This window comes from Mus pahari, chromosome 4 (genome assembly GCF_900095145.1).
Source record: "Mus pahari chromosome 4, PAHARI_EIJ_v1.1, whole genome shotgun sequence".
In the NCBI taxonomy this organism is placed as follows: domain Eukaryota; kingdom Metazoa; phylum Chordata; class Mammalia; order Rodentia; family Muridae; genus Mus; species Mus pahari.
Window position 1 is genome coordinate 139670540 of NC_034593.1, and position 5675 is coordinate 139676214.

The following is a 5675-nucleotide window of genomic DNA, read 5'->3' on the forward strand; positions in this document are numbered from 1 at the left end:
GAACTCACTTTGTAGACCAGGCTGGCCTCGAACTCAGAAATCCACCTGCCTCTGCCTCCCGAGTGCTGGGATTAAAGGCGTGCGCCACCACACCCGGCTCAGTCTCTTTCTTTAGGTGTATGAGTTATCTATGGATAGAAATGCCTGCTTCATGAAGACAAAATCCTTCAGTGTTAGAAGCTAATGGATGGGTACAGTCACAGCTATTTTATGAACACACTACAGTTTAAAGTTGAGGTTGGCAAAATTTTCAGTAAAGGGCCAGGGGGCATTTGAGATGTGAGCCTCCTTGTCTTTGGCCATGGTAAAGCTTTTTAGTTCTTAAGCATAAAATGAAGAAAGATCCAGTGATCTCACCCCTACTCATATTTATCTTCAAAACTCTTATTTTACCTTTAGCTAGGTGACCATTTTTAGCCCATTGTATTTGGGGCACATGTTTATAAAGATTCACTTGTTGGGAACCTATGTGGTCATCTATCTTACCTTCCTCCTTCCTTACCCACAGGTTATACACGTGTAGTTTAGCTTTAACTGTCATTTTGACACAGCCTGGTATCGTCTCTGTAAGTGTCTTCATAAATTTATCTAGATGAGGTTGGCCCATGGACATGTCTGTACGGAACTGTCTTGATTTTTTTTTTTAACAAGACTATTTTTCCTTCATTTAAAGATTTATTTATTATATGTAAGTACACTGTAGCTGTCTTCAGACACTCCAGAAGCGGGAGTCAGATCTTGTTACGAATGGTTGTGAGCCACCATGTGGTGATTTGAACTCCGGACCTTCAGAAGAGCAGTCAGATGCTCTTATCCACTGAGCCATCTCACCAGCCCCCTGTCTTGATTTTTAATTGACCAGAAGATTTAGTCCACTGTGGGTGGCACCATTTCCTAGGCTGAACCTGAGCTACAGAAGAATGAAGAAGACTGACTAAAAATAAAGGCAGCAACTATGTGGCATTTGTTTTTCTCTGCCCTTGATCTTGGATATGATGTGACTGGATGTTTGACTTCTCCTCAGTGGTGGACTGAAGCCTGGGACTGTAAGCTGAAGAAGCCCTTTCTTCTCCAAAGTTGCTTTAAGTCAGGGAATTATTTTGTCACATTGACAGGAATGAAGCTACAACACCAGGCATGAGAATTCCTTTCCAGGTACAAGAAAAAAGTGACTTCCGGATAGCCAAGGAAGGCTAGACTTTAATTAAAATGTGTGTGTGTGTGTGTGTGTGTGTGTGTGTGTGAGATGCTCTTCTATTTTTGCCCTTATCTGCAGAAATTTCTCTCACTACAGAATGTTCTCAGCCCAGCACTCTTGGGTGCAGAGCATTCTGTAGTGTTGTGGGTACCACAGCTACTTTTTCACTGGCTCTTTATTGATGAGCTGAGCTGTTTCGCGAATTCCTACTTTAGGGAAGGTGGCTTGTAGAGCAAGTCATTTAGATACCACGTCATGCATATATCCCTGCAGGGTAAATTCTAGAATAGCCATCTTGTGGTTACAGATGAAATGTATTTATACTTTTGTTAGATTTTTTGCCAAGTTGGACTCTATAGAGGTTGCAGCATTCTTCAAGGACAACCTTCCCGATGATGCTTTTCCTAGCTTTTTGCCTTTAATTCTCTTGGATGCCAGAGTCTGTTAAATGAGGTCGGCTGGTTACATGGCTTCCCTGAGGCAACCTGCATGGAGAGCACTTTGTGGAAGTGCAGAGCCTTGCCACCTTGTTACAATTTGAGCCTCAGGGCATCTTTACTGCTTGTCTTCTTACATTTGCACTTGTCTCTGGAGAAACTGCAGTAAGACGGATGCTCAGTACAGTGGTCATTCAGGGGTATATTCACCTCAATTAATCTCCTTTGCGAAGAGAAACAACCTCAGGGATTATCAGGGACACTCTATCCGGCTCCGCCCCTTAGTGAAACTGCCACTTTCACAGTGTAGGAAACTGGCATGATTCTGTCCCTTCTGGCCATTCCTCATTCCCATTCTGAAGGTGAAGAAACTGAGAGGGCTCCAGCTTTCCCGCCATGCCCTTTGTGAAGTCAGCACTGGGATGAGAGCCATGCCTCTCACCATTTTGAGCAGCCCCAAAGATTTAGTCCCATCAGCAGAGCAACTGTAGTGTTTGTTGGTGATCTTCCATTGCCCTCCTGACCCCTGGTCCTTAGAGCTCAGGATTCAGCAGTCTGTGCCTGTGAATGGGGATGACTCTACAGTACATGTTCCCCCAAGGGTCAAGAGAGCTAGAATGAAGCCAGGATCACAGTTCTGCTGAGCTTTGGCCCCTGCACTGTCAGAGAGCAAGCACACTCACATCCTTGCATAAGAATCCCTTACTCAGGTGCAGCATCTAAAGAAGCCAGGCTGTGGACTCATCTGGAGCAATGCAAGCACTTGTCCAACATGTATGCAGGGTAAGAGGGTACTGACACTGGGTAGAGAGTGACTGCCAATGAGAATCTGTTTCCGTCTCTTAGTTGTTGGCTGCATCTCGGTGATGGCGAGAGGAAACTGCGCTTACACCCTTGCTCTTCGATATTGTTGGACTATAGGATGAGACCCGACAGGCTGAGACGGTGTCACCTTTCCTGTTTATGGTAGCATGTCTAGAGAGTTCGATCAGAGTTAATTTGATTTCCTAAAAAGCCAAACAAAACAAAACAAACAGCAGCAGCAGCAACAACAACAACAGGCCAAATTGCAAAAGGGCTTTCTTCCCCTCTCTCTGGTTTCTGGCGTCTGATCTGTTCTTATTCTAGATCTTATTCACAGCCATCAACTCTGTTTGACCAAGGCTTTGACGGACCCCTACTTTATTTCTATTAGCTCACTCACAGTTAATAGGTTTCTGCAGCATAGAAGGAACTGTCATTTGTTCCTAGGAATGCCTTGCACAGACAAAGGGACTGTTTGGCTGGGGGTACTGTGACCCTCCGTGACTCTCAGTGACTCTCATACTTCTAGGGTACATCTTCTCTAAATCAAATTACAGGCTCAGTGATGGAGGGCTTGCCTAGAACACCCAAGGCTCTGAGATTTTTTTCTCACCCTGTAAAATAAAACCAACCTCTGGCCTAGAATTTATGAACGCTCAGTTCACAGCAAAATCTGCCAACCAACCAACCAACCAACCAACCAACCAACCAACCAACCAAGAGCAAGGGCTAGGACTGTAGCTCATTGGTACTGAACTGAACATTGGTATGCAGATGGTCCTGAGTTTAGCGTCTGAGCATTGTAAAAATAATGTTTATCTGGGTTGGGGATACAGTTCTATGGTAGAGTTTTTTCTAGCATGCTTGAGGCGAGGTCCTGGGTTTAGTCCCTAGTACTGGAAAAATTTAAGAAAGAAAGAAAGAAAGAAAGAAAGAAAGAAAGAAAGAAAGAAAGAAAGAAAGAAAGAAAGAAAGAAAGAAACGAAGGAAGGGAGAGAGGGAGAGAGGGAAGAAGGGAAAGGAAAAAATGAAATCTAGCATCTTACACACACACACACACACACACACACACACACACACACACACACACAGTGAATGGCAAGCACTTGCTTTGGTGAATGAGAGGCTAGAGGCCCTGGAGGGACAGTCTTACCTCTTCCCATGCTGAGTATGTTCTACATGAATGGGGCTAACCTGGGCTACCTGCTGGACAAGGAGGGAAGGTGAAGTCTCCCTCTGGCCCAGCTGATGGCTGCTTTAGCTCAGTTGCACTGAGGTTCCATCTCCACTGAGGGAAGACCTGAGAAATCTCAATGCTCTGACCACCAAATTCTACCAAGTACTGTGGACACTTCTTTGTGTTGGAGCTTTTTACTGTGTAGATTCTATACAGCTAGCCTTTTGTCACGCTGAGTCTGCATTGAGGATTAGCTCCTATAGGTGCAATGAGGTCTCAGTGACTTTCCATAGCCTTAAACTAATATTAAGGGGACATGCTGTGGGATAGCCATTTTCCTGAACTGACAAAGATGGCATGCCTATAGACACAGATTCTACGTAAACATCATTTGTGACTCACAAATGTGGAGTCTAGAGTCTACGTGCATTTTATGCCAGGAAAGGGTGTCTGCGGTGTCCTGCGGTGTGGTGGTAAAATCACTGACATGGCTCTGCTTGTTGCAGAGTTTTGGCTCTATGTGGAGTGCTGTGTTGATGACTGGTGGGAAAGCACCTGTAACTCAACCCACAGTAAATGCTTAGCTAGTCAGGTCTCCAGTCAACCAATATTACACTTCCTATCTCAGGGTGTACATGCACACAGGCCACTGTTGCCCTGGGGTGGAATTATCTGCAGGGGGCGCAGCTGACTGATGTGTGGCATCTTCCTTTGGGACAATGAAGCCCGAGTTAGCTATTTCTCTCATCTCCAAGGCTAAGTGTCTGACAAGAAAACTTAAAGGCCAAAGGAGACATCTCGGTCTGAGCATATAGTTTGTCACGATGGGAAGGTGTGTCCATGGGAGCGGCTCTCGGGCAGCACAGTGAGAATGTGAAGGTTGCTTGTGCACAGGGCAGAGCAAGAAGCAGAGAGAGATGTATTCATTGGGCTTTGTCCTTCTCCTCCTTTTATTCAACCACTCAGTAGTGCTACCCACGTTCAGAGTGAGTCTCTCTCTTTAACATCTGTGGAAGCGTCTTCAAAGACACCCACACCTGTGTGTATCCTAGGTGACTGTAACCCCATCAAGCTGACAATGAGCATTCACTATCTCAGAGTCTATTGTCACCAACTCAACAGACTCTTGTCACTATTTGTTTCCTGAATGACCTGGAGAGGACAAAACTGAAAACTGCAGCGGCACAGATGGCTTCCACCATGCTATCCTGCTCCCACTCTAACAGCAGCATAGTGTGTGCTCAGGGCTCACTTTGTACAGCACCATCACAAGAGAATCTCTTCGTAATAGGAAGCTGATGTTGTCAAGATCTTCACAATGCTGAGATGGCATTTGCTGTGATCACACCCGACCATTGTCACAGTCCTACGCATCAGAACCAAGCGACTGAAGTGGTGTGGTGTCCCTTCGTGGAATGTGCCTGATACCCCAGTACTTCAGGAGCAGGGCGGGGCATTCAATTCAACTCCCTGATGCCAGTCTCAGCCTCCACAGTGTCATAGTGTGACATGCTCCTGTCCTTCCAAGCTACCAGGTTGACTCTAGATTCAGGGAGAGGTTGTTTTACAGGAATTAATGAGAGATTGATAGAGCAGGGCACCTGACCTCCTCCTCCTCTTCCCCCTCCCCCTCCCCTCCTCCTCCTCCTCCTCCTCCTCCTCCTCCAGCCTCACAATGCACATACCTGTGTGCATACCTGAACATACATGTGTGCAAACATCACATATACTATGTGTAACACTCACTCACACAAACTAAAATAACAGTAAAGGAAGGACCTTTTCTATTCCTGGAGGCTTTCAGCATGTGTGGTCCTATCCTGTTCTGAGCACCAAGTTCAAGGGTTGCCTCTCTCCCACCATTCCACATGGAGGGAGGTAACACACAGACCTGTGATGTATGGAGGACCCACTTTAGCCAGCATGCAGAAGTCACAGAAGCATGTGTCATCAGAGTAGAAATGGGGATGGGTCACCTTCATCAGGAGATTAAAAAAGAGATTACCTATCTCTCTCTCTCTCTCTCTCTCTCTCTCTCTCTCTCTCTCTCTCTCTCTCT

At 45.8% G+C, this 5675-nt stretch overlaps 1 protein-coding gene across 3 annotated transcripts in view; it reads right to left on the reverse strand.

The window, feature by feature from the left end:
• Positions 1-5675, reverse strand: part of Ak5 (adenylate kinase 5) — a 197991-nt gene that overhangs the window by 42102 nt on the left and 150214 nt on the right. The window lies entirely within an intron of this gene.